The following is a 15,654-nucleotide window of genomic DNA, read 5'->3' on the forward strand; positions in this document are numbered from 1 at the left end:
TTATTGTGGTGGTTCTGTGTGTGGGTGTAGAAGATGGACCCTCGTTTTTTATTTTCGGTGTTTACAGTATTAAAAAAAAAAGTCCCAAAACAGTATAAAAGTTATTTTTACCGTGTGGTAGTATTTTTGTAAGAATTGGGTCAAAATTCAGTATTTTTGTAAGTTTCCCACAATATATCAGAAAAAAAAAAAAAAAAAACCCCACAAATATGATAATGGATTTTTTCTCTTTTTTTTAATATATATAATTTTTTTTACATTTTATAAAATTATAAATCTTTTCTTTACAAAAATATGCAAATTATCATAAAAATATTTTTTCTGTATTGCACTTGGTTCTTGTTTTTCTCCATATCCTACTATTTAGGAGAGTTCTATCTCATGAGTTAGTTGTTATTCTTATGGCTTATTTCTGTTTAATAATTATTAGTATTTTCATTCAAAAAAAAAAACGTCTATTAATTATGTTAAGTTCGGGCGTGGTAGTGGGCGTCGACTCGTACCTCCGATGATGGCTCAGGGTAGCTTTTTGCTACCGTTGGACACCGTACAAGGTGTCCCAGGGTACAATATCCCTTCCTTATTGGAAATACATTTCTTTAGCAAAAATTTTACTCCTTTTAGGGTTCTGGCACAAAGTAATTTTCCTCTGAAATCCTTTTGTTTCCCTGGAAAATTTTTCTGTAATAGAATGAATATGAATATTCCTTCTGGTTCTGTGGTGGAGGAGTTGATAGAAGAGACGGAAAACGTCAGTCTGGACGATTTTTCAATCCAAGTAGAAGCTGATAATGAAGGGGCTCGGGCGACGGTGGAGTCTACGGTGGTGGGGCGTTTCTTCTCAAAGAAACTGGTCTCTAATGGAACCTTGAGGAAGGCCCTCTCTGGTATGTGGAAACTGAGCAGGGGCTGGCGTCTTCAGAGCCCTGCCCCAAAAACTTTCATCTTCCGTCTGAATAGCCCACAGGAGGTTAAATACGTCCTTGAGAATGGGCCGTGGAACCCGTGTGGAGGCTTCATGATGGCGGTGGCTTTACCGGAGGATGGGAGATGGGAGTCTGCTGATTTCTCTGGATTGGAGATTTGGGTGAAGGCTTTGGGGGTGCCGATGCCTTATCTGACGGATGAATGTTTGAAGCAAATGGCTAATAGAATGGGGACCCTTGTTCGAGCTAACAAGGTCAGGCACAATGGAACCATTGTCAAGGACTATTTGCGGTTTCATGTCAGGATCAATCTTCTTGCTCCCTTGCTAGCTGGTGTCTCGCTGCCGGATCTCGGAAACAAAAAGGTATGGAGCTATTTTAAATATGAACGTCTTCCTCTGTTCTGTTTTAAGTGTGGTATCATTGGTCACGAAGAGGATGGTTGTTCTGGACGTAAGAGAATGGTGGCGGCCCATGACGGACGGTCTATTCCTTTGTATGGACCTTGGCTTAGGGATGGGCTAGGCTCGAAAATGGCTTTGCTCTACTCGAGGTTGACGACCTACAGGACCGGCGTCGTCTTGAAAAATCAGAAAGTAGTGCTCTAGTCAAAGAAGCTTCTCCGAGAGTGTTACAGTCGGGGGAGGTTGGTAGTGACGGGATTAACAGGGGGTTGGAGTCGTCTCCAATTGTTGAGGCTATTGGGGGGTCAACTAGAGTGGAAAAGGAGGGCATGGAAGGAGTTGTTTCACAGAGGTCTGATAATTCCTTTGAAGTAGCTTATAATGACTATGTGGATTGTTCTCGTTTTCCGACTCAACATGTGGTTCATGTGGCCAATATCTTTAAAGAAAAGCTTGGGCCGATCAAGTTTGGGGCTTCTAGGGAAGATGTGGATTCGGCTACCACTAAACCAGTGAACATTAAAAAACTCAAGAAGCCCCGTGTTGTGGGGCCTAGAGGCATTCCAAGACCTCCAATCTTTGGTCGGACTATGGATGAATCGGGATTGGCCAGAGGCAATAAGAGGAAGAAGGTCTCGGGGAGTAGTGACCCGAAGAATGACTTTGTTGATGAAAGCCAAGGTCAATGTTGTTTCTTTGGTGTGGATAAAACAGGGGTTAAAGATGCTTTTGGGGAAGTAAGTGGTGTGAACCAGAGTATTGAATCCAATAGTAGAGATGAAGAGATTGACCAAAGCAAGAAGGCGAGACTGATCACTCAAGCTCTACGTTCGGAAGAGAGTTCCTTTGAGGCCGATAATGATTCAGAGGAGTTAACCCGTGGGGTGTTGGAAGTCGGTGGCCTTGAGGCGGCAACGGCTAGAGGAGGGGGTCATGTTGCTATGATAGAATCGGCCCCTGCACGTCTTGGTGGTTTGGAGAAAGTGGAGTCATCGGCTTTGTCGGATGCTAGAACTCCATTACTTTTGCATAACCCGAATGCTAATGAAAGGAGGATCGCTCAGGATTTTTCTATGGCCGAGGAGGCGGGCCGAAACATGCCCCCCAAAGACTCATGAAGTTTCTTTCGTGGAATTGCCGAGGACTAGGTAGTCCGTCGGCGAAGCGAGCTCTTCGAGCTTTGGTGACTAGAGAGGATCCAGATGTGTTGTTCTTGATGGAAACTAAGCTAAGTGGTTCGCAGATGAATGGGGTTTGGAAAGGTTTAGGCTTTGGTGGTGCCTTGGTGGTGGCGGCGGTTGGCACTGCGGGTGGAACCTGTCTTTGTTGGAAAGCGGGGGTGGATATACAAACTACTTCGGTTGATATAGGGGCCACTAAAGCTTGTTTTTCTAATGTCTTGGGGGTCCCGATTGGTATTGCTTGTTTGTTTATGGCCCGCCTTATAGGAGCGATAGAAAGGCTTTTTGGGAAGCGAGAACCTTGGATTTATTGGCTCTTAATCATCCTTGGTTATTGATGGGTGATCTTAATTCTATTTTGAATCAGCATGAGAAGTATGGGGGTCGAGAAGTGGATGATAATGATAGCAAAGATCTGAATGACCTTCTAGATGCTACAGGAGGGGTGGACTTGGGTTGTGTGGGGAATCTCTACACTTGGTCTAATGGAAGGTGCTTTCAAGACTTAATCAAGGAACGTCTTGATAGAGCTATTGGTGATCCGGAGTGGATTATGATGTATCCGAAGGCGGGGGCTCGAACCCTTGCTATAAAAGATTCTGACCATGCCCCTTTGGTTCTCGATCTTCTTATGGATAGAGAGCGTTTCCACACGCCCTTTAGATACTTGGATGCTTGGAACCGGGATGAGGGATGCAAAGAAGTCATCAAACAAGCTTGGGCAATTGATGTTAGAGGGGCTAGAAGTTTTCAGCTTGTTACTCGGTTGAATAATACCCGGAGATGCTTGGCGAAGTGGAATAAGACCCATTTTGGTTTGTGTAAAGAGAAACTGAGGGCCCTGAATAATCTTTTGGTAGATGTCCAAAGTCGGGTACCTTCTGAGAGCAATCTGAAGCTAGAGGCGGATATTTTGCTTGAGATTGATGAAGTGGAGGCCCGCCAAGCGGAAATTTGGAAGCAAAAGTCTAGAGAGCTCTGGTTCCGCCATGGAGACCGGAATTCCAAATTCTTTCATGCGGCGACGGTGATTAAGCGAAAGAGGAATTTCATAAATGCGGTCCAGGTCGACGAGGATGAGTGGATAGAAGGAAGACTCCCGGTTGGAGACTACTTTAGGACAAAGTTCATGTCAATGTTGTCCTCGACGCTACCCTCCGATCCTCAACTTCATGACCTTGTCTCAAATTCGATCTCGGATGAAGCCAATCAGATTCTTGTGCGAACCCCTTCGGTAGAAGAGATAAAGGCTGTGGTGTGGGCTATGCCTCCCCTGAAGGCCCCGGGGCCTGATGGAATGCCTGGTAAATTTTTCAAAGACCATTGGGAGACGGTGGGGAGTGATGTGGTTGCTACGGTGACTCAATTCTTTGAGACGGGGGAGTTTGTTAAAGAGATCAACCAGACTTTTATAGTTCTCATTCCGAAGAAACCTGGGGCTAATACGTTCGATGAATTCCGCCCTATTAGCCTATGTAACTTCACCTACAAGATCATTTCGAAGATTTTGGCTAATCGGATGAGGCCCCTCCTCCATGAAATCATATCTCCTTACCAGTCTGCTTTTGTCCCGGGGAGATGGATAGCGGAAAATAGCATTATGGCTCATGAGGTTATGGATTCCTTTAAAAAGATCAAGGGCCGCGATGGTTTTATCGGTCTGAAATTGGATATGTCTAAGGCCTATGATAGGATTGAGTGGAGCTTTCTGGAAAAGACCATGGCGTCTTTTGGTTTTGCAAGCAAGTTCATCAAACTGGTGATGAAATGTATCAGCTCGGTGTCCTTTTCGATCTTGCTGAATGGTGGTCCCCTGAAACAGTTTAACCCCGGTAGAGGCCTCCGTCAAGGTGATCCTATCTCGCCATACCTTTTTATTTTGTGCAATGAGGTGCTTTCTCGATTACTTTTGCAAAAGGAAACGGAGGGTTCCATCTCCGGGTTTAAGGTCAGTCGTCTTAGCCCGTCCATTTCGCATCTTATGTTTGCTGATGATCTGTTCATTTTCTGCAAAGCTAACCGGGCTGAAGTAAGAGCTGTTATGGATTGTGTGAATTTGTATGGCTCATGGTCTGGCCAACGTCTGAACATTCAGAAATCTGCCTATATCTGTTCTACTAATGTTTCGACTAACACCCAGCTTGATTTGGCTCACTACCTGGGATTTCGGAAGTTAAATAAGGAGGATCGTTTCCTTGGAAACCCGATCATTTGGTCTAATAGTAAAGTCAATGATTTGAAGTTCATCAAGGAGAAGATTTGCTCTAAGATTGAGGGGTGGCGATGCAAATTACTCTCCCAAGCTGGTCGGTCGACCTTGATCCGTGCAGTGGCCCAAAGCTCTCCGATCTATTCTATGGCTACTTTCCTTATCCCTAAAACTCTTTGCACTGAAATGGATCAAGCGGTTCGCAAGTATTGGTGGACGGGGAATGCGGATAAGGAGAGGTTCTTGGCGCTCATTGATTGGAATTCTCTATGCTTGCCTCTTGATAGAGGTGGGCTAAACTTCAAGAAGTTTGAAGACATTAACCTTGCTCTCATTTCCAAACTTGGGTGGAAGCTCGCGTCGGAAGATGACTCTTTGTGGTGTAAGGTCTTCAAAGCAAAGTACATGGGCAACGGGGACAAGTCCTTTTGGTCGATGAAGGTTCCAAAACATGCCTCCTTCGGAGCGAAAGGAATCATGGCTTCGAGAGATTTGATTAGAAATGAAACTTGTTGGCTAATTGCGAATGGGAGAAAGGCGGTGTTGGAAATTATTTTACCAGGATCTTAGATCTACTCACAAGTATGTTTATTAACATCCTAAATATGAACTTTCTAAAACGATGAAATAAACACATATAAAGTTTAAGAAACCTTACATTGGGTGCAGCGGAATATAATGACTCCTTCCGTTCAGATATCTAGCCCTTGATTCCTTTCTGTAGCAGAGCATTATCAATATCTGAACCTGGATCTCTTTCTCTGAATCTTTGATGCTGAAGCTCCTTTGCTGATGATCTTTCTTCACGATCTTCCTCACTATGATTGAGGTATCACTTGATGTGTGTGGGCACTACTCATACACTAAGGATTTCGAAATTATCAAGGAAGAAGAGAGAGAGAGTGGTCAGCTAAAGATAGGGAGAGAGAAGGCTCAGTTTTTCTGAATAGAAAAAGTCAGAAGAAAAGTGTAATTTTTCTGAAGCCTTCACTATCTATTTATAGCATTCCACTAGGGTTAGATTTGAATTATATGGCATTAAAATAATGAAAAAATCAATTTAAAAAAGCTACAAAGGTGGCTGGCCATACACTTAATGGATTGGGCCTTGGGCTTTGCAATTTTGCAATTTTAACACCTTTTGTATCTGATTTTCTCAAAAATGCCAATTTCCTAATTCAATCATTTAAATGCCAATTCTAACTATTTAATAACTATAAATAATTATTAAATAATATTGTCATTTATCATATTTATTAATTGAACCATACAAAGTATCATAATTAACAAATATGCCCCTATAAACTCTTTCTTTACAATTTCGCCCTTACTTAGTGAAAATTTCACAAATAGACATAGTCTAACTTGTGAATTATAATTGATTAATCAAAACCAATTACATGAGTCTTACAAGCAATATTATCTCAACTAGTGGGGGGACCATGGGTCTATATAACCGAGCTTCCAATAAGTAGATCAAGAATTTAACACTAAAATTCACTAACTTATTAATTCTTCGTTGAATCCACGCATAGAACTTAGAATTGCACTCTCAGTATATAGAATGCTCTATATGTTCCACCATATAGACACATCATTAGTTATCCATTGTTATAATCCTAATTTGATCAATGATCCTCTATATGAATGATCTACACAGTAAAGGGATTAAATTACCGTTACACCCTACAATGTATTTATTCCTTAAAACACTTGACCCCGTATAAATGATATTTCAGCTTATGTGAAATGAGTACTCCACCATTTATGTTCGTTTGGTCAAGCTCGAAGGAGATCATCCTTTGCTTACTATTCGCCAGATAGAAGCTATAGATTCCATGTTTATGATAGCGCTCCCACTCAATTGAACTACCGTGTTCCCAAAATGTACGTATCACCCTGACCTAAAAGTAGGCTTAACTAACAAATCAAAGAACACGAATAGCCTTTCAAGATTGAGCCTAATCATAACAGGATTAAGATCATTTGATCTAGGATCAACTAGGCGATATTGACTTGAATAGATATTACGGTAAGTTTAATAAATCTAAGTCAAAGTTCAATATCGGTCCCTTCCGATGCATACTCCATGCATCCAACCTGAGCTTTACTTTAACCAATGTTCTGGAAAGAACATAGTATTTCTCCAAATACAAGTAAACTCTTGTTGTAGATTATCATATCAGTAAAACCCTGTGTCTGATAAATCTAGGAAACTTTATTCACATAGTCATGTTTACTTTCCAATGTGTTGACGGCACAATAAACAGGATCAAGTATGTGAAAAGGGTTTCAGATGAATTTATACATTATGTACATATAATCATGAAATAAATCATGTGAACCATGCAACATTAAATGTTGTTTCTGATCTATATTAATAAGTAAATTTGATTATATTGAAATGAGTTTTATTTAGGGCATTAAACCCAACAAACTCCCACTTGCACTAATATAAAAAAAAAGTGCGTTTCAAATAATCTCAACACCTTGATATACAAATCAAGTGTAGTAGTAGTAAACTCCTCGTAATAGGATCTGTATGGTTGAATTAAACACAACCTTTTCTCCACCATTACTCTTCCTTAATCACAAAATCATTGATAATGTGAAATTCCTCTCTATATGTCTACTCTCTTGGGATACTGGATTCTATACCTTTGGCAACTACTTTTGGTTAATCAGGAAATTAACACTAGTAGTTTAAGGCAATTTGGAATGGTGCCAAAGATGTATAGAACTTTCCTTAGACTGAATAAGTACCTTTCCTGCAGCTTTAACATTCAGTCTCTCTCTGGTAGACCTAGAGACTTCAGATAGGTTTTTACACTTCTCCGAAATCACTATTCCACCCCCAGAGTAACCACCATCTTATCAGAAAGATTTACAAGCACAAAGGCAAATTTCGAAATCTAATATGGTGTAGTCTAAGAGTTTTAAACACACCCTTATAGACTAACATATAGTTCCTCTTCTTTATCTTAAGATTTACTTGATTGTCTTCCAGTGTTCTTCTCCTGGATTAATCTGATACCTACTCATTACTCCCACTCAATGAAGACAGATGTCCGGTCTAAGGCATACAAAAGCATATCTAAGACCTCTCACTGTTGATATAAGAAATTCTTTCATGGCTTTATCTTTTCTGGAATAGTTGAGACTTTTCCTTAGATAAATAAAATCTATGCCTAAGAAGTTGTGAAGCTTCTCTAGATTGCCATTAGAAAGAAAATGCTTCAGCATCTTACTAAAGTAAGTTGCTTGCATTAGAGTAAGTAATTACCAGGTATACCACAAGCCATAGGTTTAGATAAACTCAAACCTATAATACTAGGAACAGGAAGTTTTGTTAAGTCCATTGAATAGACTTATAAACGAAATTTCCTTTTATGTCCTTGTAATAGAAAACTTTAGGTTATTCCATGTGAATGGATTAAACCATAGTTCTATTGGCTTTTCTTCTTAGTTTCTTATCTTGACAATCCATTACTTGTTTAAACTCACAATGGATTTTAATCACTAGTGTCTCCCAAGTCATAAGAAGGTGAATTCCTAGAAACTCTCCCACTGCAACAAGGTACCGTGAATTATGTCGAAGAAAACTAAATGGTATTAACCTCTTTGGTTGTGACAAGACAACAGAGGCAGTGGGATCATCATATGTCATATAAGATGATAGAACACTTTTGGAATCAAGAATTAAATATCTCCTTTATTTGCTACTTGTTTTTCATACTTAGTCATTTTCTTAGAAAAGTAGTATTTGTTTGAACAAACACTTTCTTATCTATTGACAATGGGATGGTCCACCCCTAATCACTTAGAAAAGCTAACAAACCATGGTTAACAGTTCTAGCCTTTCTTAAGATTTTGATTAGGTCATCCATGAATCTAGTAATGATTTACATTAAGTATACAACCATTACATCATTCTGAAATTGTATTACCATAGAAGGACTTAGGCAACGACTAGTAACTAATCATCAATATGCAAATCGAAATTTCTGGGGAGGTAAGTTTGGATATAATTCAAAAATCAATTTAATGATCTTTGAACTGCATATCTACTAACTATTTCTCCACCCCTATCAGTTCGCAAGATCTTTAACCACTTACCTTAATGGTTTTAACCATTGCTAGAAATTAATGAAATTTTTCAAACATTTCAAATTTCTTTGCTAAAAGGTATAATCTAGAGTTATCGTCTTAAGAATACAACGAAAAACTCATATCCACCCCTGAATGTACATCCATCTGCGAATGAGATGAACTACTTTCAGTGGATATAGGCATATTATCTCTTTGCAGAGATTGATCATGTCAAATTCACTATGAACAAGATACAAATGCCATAGATTAAAAAAATGTGGTAGTGTCTTTTGATGACATAGGTTTAGTTACATCAAAGAGTTCTTAGAATAGTGCAAGTGGATCTGGTCATGAATCACCTAACTCATATTCCATACAGTTTTAATCCATTAATAAAAGATGGACATTAAACACTTGAGAAAGTGTAACTGTATTGTATATGGAATTAGAAATATAAGAAAATTTCTGTTTGGATTCTAAAATTAAAGTCAAAGACTTAAATTCAACCAAATATAATGAGTAATTCTTTCTTGGACCACCACTACTAATACAAACTCTAAGTCAGATTTGCCCATACAAGTAGGAGATTTCTAGGATTGAGGATTTATATCAATTGGGAATAGAATTTCGGGATTATAATCATATACATCATTTAATTTCTTAAGAGAAAATATAGAATGACATGAAATGATTTATAGACCATTCATCCAATGATATGTTTTGAAGCTAATTCAAAATGAATAAGCTAAGAGGAATTAGGATAATTTCGTTTATAAATAAGAATCCAACGATGCTTCGATTAGCGAAAGTCAAAGTAATCTTATTTATACAATCTTCTTGTTTCATATCGTAAAAATACTAGTCTAAGGTGTCATCAATTGATGAACAGCTAGATGTCGCATATACAATATTTATCTTTTGAGATCTTACACTATTATGTATGTCTAATGGTGAAAATCCACTAGGGATTTATCTCATTAGATAAACAAACATGTTGGACCAACAATGAAGATTCGAAATTAAACTACAACTTAATAACAGAAAATAACATGGTTCAATATAAATTCATACACAATTCGTAAATTATAAACATATAGCAAGTAGGAATGACTAGTGAAAATACTAAAACATACAATCCTAAATAATTTCCAAGGTTTTCAACAAACCGATACAAAGTGTCCCGTAGGCGAGAGTCAAAGCATCATTTATTGAATAGAGTTGTCGGCTCATCTAAAATAGAAACCATTCTAGCAACCTTTTATTCGATCAAAATAAGAATCCAACGTTGTCCCGTAGGCGAGAGTCAAGGTTATTCTCATTTCATGAGCCTCTACCATTGTTTCATGTTTCATAAGTTTATCTCTAAGTAGTCACCGTAGGGGAGAGTCTAATAGAGACGAAAACTTACAAAACACTTATCAAATGAAATCTTACGGTGTTAAATGCGTTCAACGAATAACCATCCATAGGGGGACGAAGTCTAGCGTCTCGAGGTTATATTGAAAACATTTAACTTTTGTAAGACCAACAATGGAGATCGAATATCTTAATAATAATCAAGCTCATTATTTAAAGTGAGTTGTATTTTCTTTGATTCTCCTTATTTATTCTATTTATTTTAAATATATATTTATTTAATTAAAATTTCCAATTTAGAATGAAAAATTCTAAATATAAATTTTAATTTAATATTTATAAATTTTACTTAGATGGATATGAAAATAACATGAATTATTTCCATCTTAGTAGTAATTTCCAATAAATATTTAGAAAAATATTCAATTTAAGTTGTTACAAAATTAATTTAAATTAATTTACAACTCAAATTTAATTTTCTATAAATATATATTGCATTTCGAAAAATTAAAGTATATAAGAATACAATTTTCGAAAAATGCATATTAAAATAAAAAATAAATCCTGGAAAAATTATTCTAATTTAATGTTGGCCCAAAATTAATTAATAAAATTAATTTACAACAAAAAATATAATATTCTTATTTAATTAAATATATAAGAAAAATTTCAAATATTTAAGTATAATGATGAAAATCAACTTAAATATTAATTTTCTATTTAATTAAATACACTAGAAAAATACTTCAAGCAAAAATATCATCTATCTAGATTTTTCTTTGACTAATTAATTCAATTTCTAATAATATACTTTAATTTAATTTATTTTAAATTAATCAATAAATGAAAAAATCATTGATTTAAGTTGATCCAAGAATTAATTAAAATAAATAATTAATTGACAACTTAATCTATTTTTCAAGATAAAATTCGAAATTCTAGCATTTAAGAAATGCAATTTCGAAAATTGATTAATAAAATAAAAAAAATATATTTTGAAAATTATTTAAATTTAGTTGAAAAAATAAATTTCAACTAAAAATAATTTTCTTTTTAATTAAATGTCATGAAAAAGAAATATTTAAGTATGATGATTAAATCAACTTAGATATTTTATTTTCAAATTAATTAAATGTATTAATTCAAGAAATAAATAATTAAGTGTAGAGAAGGCTTAATTATTAATCTCTAGTTTAATACTAGGAAAAATATACTTAAAATAAATTGTACCAAAATTAATTATATAAATAATTAATTTCACAATTTATAATATTTTCCTATTTAATATTAGAAATAATAAGTAGTCTAGAGATAACTATCTAGAAAATATCTTATTTGACTAAGTATCTTTTCCACAAAATTTGAAAAAATATCTAATTTAAGTCGTATTAGAAAAAATCTAGAACCTAAATATTTTTCAAATTTAAATTTAATTAAATATCAAAAATTAAGTTGTAACCACTTAATTTGAAAAATATTCCATTTTAAGTTAATATTTGAAAAGATATTAACTTAAAAAATATCTAAAGAATCTTAATAACCAATGCCTAAAATTCCTCAACTTAATTTTGAAATTTGAAATTCAAAAGATATTGCATTTAAGTTGGTTAGTTGTAGATAACTAAATATCAACTTAAATAAGAATATTTAATGAAAAATTTAAATTAAGTTCCAGAAAGAATCTAGATGGTTATAATTCTATATTTAATTAAATACAAGAAAATACATATAGTTTAGCTTAGAATAAAAAATTCTTTAAACTATAATTTTCTTAAATTAATTTCAAAATAAATGAAATTAATTATGTTGCTAGTCAATTTTATTAGGTTAAACTAGTTTAATTAACCTAGTACAGTCATTCAAATCAGGCAAATGGGCCTTCACAATTGGGGTGGTTTGTGTGAGGGGGTGCTGGGTTCAGTATGTCGTACCCACTTCTATGGCTCCCAACTCTCACACAAGGCCCAAAAGAGAGGAATTTAACCTTAATAAGAACAACTGTTATTAATTGAATAAGCCCAAAACTAAATGGGCCTAAATAAAATCTATCAATGACTATGACATTTTATTTAGCAACATTAACCTATATGCATCTATAATAAAATTAAACACATAGGCTCACACAGGCACACTTTGGATGGGTCCTATCATGTTGCTAGGTCATACACAGATGAAAGAAGATTGTAAATATACCTGTTACAAATTATTATCTTGACGAGGAGCCATCAGATCATTAGATCTGGCAAAAAGTAACCATGGCTATTTGCAATCAAGTAATAATAGGTTTTAAAAAACTTACAAACAAGCTAAAACACATACTCCTGCAACAGGGTTAGCTGGATAGTTGGATGTAGGATTTATTTAATTTTAAATAAATATTTAATTTCGAAATTAATTAATTAAATAAATAAAAAAAAAATTAAAAAATTTCGAAAATTTTTAAAAAAAATTTAAAAAATAATTCGAAATTTAAAAAAAATTAAAATTAAACCTACAATTTTTGAAAAATTAGGTTTCAACCAACCTAAATATCATTTCAAAAATTTGCTAACTACTTTTAAATTTTAAATGTTATTTTATAAATAAAAATTAAATAAAAATTAGAAAAGATAAATAAATATCTTTTTCAAATTTTTAAATATAATTTAAATAAATAAAATAACAAAATTTAAAAAATTAGCAAAATATCTTATATCTATTTAAAATTACATGATTATAAATATCTTATTTTAAATTTAAATATGGTCAAAATATCTAAAAAGATTTAATTAAAAAATCTTAAAAGATAAGATATTTTTAAATATCTTAAAAGATATTATAAATATCTTAAAATATCTGACCTTAAATTTAAAAAAAATATAATCAAATTTAAAAATAAGATAGATTTTTAAGCAAAAAGATAAATACTAATTCTATTCAAATTCAAATTACACTAATATCTTGAATTAAATTAAAAAATTTAAATTAATTCAAAATGATAATTAGAATTGAATTAGGAATAGTAATAGTATATATACAAAACCATACAAAAAATTGGAAGTTAATTCCATGAAAAAGTATGAAAAATTGAAGAAAATTGAAAAAATTCGAAACTGTACGGACAGTTCTGCGATCGCAGGAAACTGTACGGAAAATTGAAAAAATTGAAGATTGAAGTTAATCCCGATTTTGTCAAATCTTCAAAAAATCATAACTAATTCAAATAAAATCCAAATTGAGTTCTGTAAAAGGCTAACTTGCTTAATTTTTTCCATACTATCCAATAAAAATAATGCCAGAACCGAAATAACAATTATTTTTCACGAAAATTTCACAATCATCAATCAATCATCAAATAACACTCAATACAACATGATACCATCCAAAGAACATACAAACAATCGTTTTAAAGTCCAAATTACATGTAAGTAAATCAATTACCATGGCTCTGATACCAGTTGTTGGAAATTATTTTACCAGGATCTTAGATCTACTCACAAGTATGTTTATTAACATCCTAAATATGAACTTTCTAAAACGATGAAATAAACACATATAAAGTTTAAGAAACCTTACATTGGGTGCAGCGGAATATAATGACTCCTTCCGTTCAGATATCTAGCCCTTGATTCCTTTACGTAGCGAGCATTATCAATATCCGAACACGGATCTCTTTCTCTGAATCTTTGATGCTGAAGCTCCTTTGCTGATGATCTTTCTTCACGATCTTCCTCACTATGATTGAGGTATCACTTGATGTGTGTGGGCACTACTCATACACTAAGGATTTCGAAATTATCAAGGAAGAAGAGAGAGAGAGTGGTCAGCTAAAGATAGGGAGAGAGAAGGCTCAGTTTTCGAATAGAAAAAGTCGAAGAAAAGTGTAATTTTCCTGAAGCCTTCACTATCTATTTATAGCATTCCACTAGGGTTAGATTTGAATTATATGGCATTAAAATAATGAAAAAATCAATTTAAAAAAGCTACAAAGGTGGCTGGCCATACACTTAATGGATTGGGCCTTGGGCTTTGCAATTTTGCAATTTTAACACCTTTTGTATCTGATTTTCTCAAAAATGCCAATTTCCTAATTCAATCATTTAAATGCCAATTCTAACTATTTAATAACTATAAATAATTATTAAATAATATTGTCATTTATCATATTTATTAATTGAACCATACAAAGTATCATAATTAACAAATATGCCCCTATAAACTCTTTCTTTACAATTTCGCCCTTACTTAGTGAAAATTTCACAAATAGACATAGTCTAACTTGTGAATTATAATTGATTAATCAAAACCAATTACATGAGTCTTACAAGCAATATTATCTCAACTAGTGGGGGGACCATGGGTCTATATAACCGAGCTTCCAATAAGTAGATCAAGAATTTAACACTAAAATTCACTAACTTATTAATTCTTCGTTGAATCCACGCATAGAACTTAGAATTGCACTCTCAGTATATAGAATGCTCTATATGTTCCACCATATAGACACATCATTAGTTATCCATTGTTATAATCCTAATTTGATCAATGATCCTCTATATGAATGATCTACACTGTAAAGGGATTAAATTACCGTTACACCCTACAATGTATTTATTCCTTAAAACACTTGACCCCGTATAAATGATATTTCAGCTTATGTGAAATGAGTACTCCACCATTTATGTTCGTTTGGTCAAGCTCGAAGGAGATCATCCTTTGCTTACTATTCGCCAGATAGAAGCTATAGATTCCATGTTTATGATAGCGCTCCCACTCAATTGAACTACCGTGTTCCCAAAATGTACGTATCACCCTGACCTAAAAGTAGGCTTAACTAACAAATCAAAGAACACGAATAGCCTTTCAAGATTGAGCCTAATCATAACAGGATTAAGATCATTTGATCTAGGATCAACTAGGCGATATTGACTTGAATAGATATTACGGTAAGTTTAATAAATCTAAGTCAAAGTTCAATATCGGTCCCTTCCGATGCATACTCCATGCATCCAACCTGAGCTTTACTTTAACCAATGTTCTGGAAAGAACATAGTATTTCTCCAAATACAAGTAAACTCTTGTTGTAGATTATCATATCAGTAAAACCCTGTGTCTGATAAATCTAGGAAACTTTATTCACATAGTCATGTTTACTTTCCAATGTGTTGACGGCACAATAAACAGGATCAAGTATGTGAAAAGGGTTTCAGATGAATTTATACATTATGTACATATAATCATGAAATAAATCATGTGAACCATGCAACATTAAATGTTGTTTCTGATCTATATTAATAAGTAAATTTGATTATATTGAAATGAGTTTTATTTAGGGCATTAAACCCAACAGGCGGAAGTGTGGAATTCCCCTTGGATCCCATGGTTGGATTGGAATACGTTTAGAGCTGCCTTTAATCCATTAATTGAGCAAAGATCGGTTAAGGTTTCAACTTTAATTGGTGAGGATGGTGAGTGGAGAGCTAGCTCCATTAACAGATGGTTTGTTCCTA

The sequence above is a fragment of the Cannabis sativa genome, chromosome 9 (genome assembly GCF_029168945.1).
Source record: "Cannabis sativa cultivar Pink pepper isolate KNU-18-1 chromosome 9, ASM2916894v1, whole genome shotgun sequence".
In the NCBI taxonomy this organism is placed as follows: domain Eukaryota; kingdom Viridiplantae; phylum Streptophyta; class Magnoliopsida; order Rosales; family Cannabaceae; genus Cannabis; species Cannabis sativa.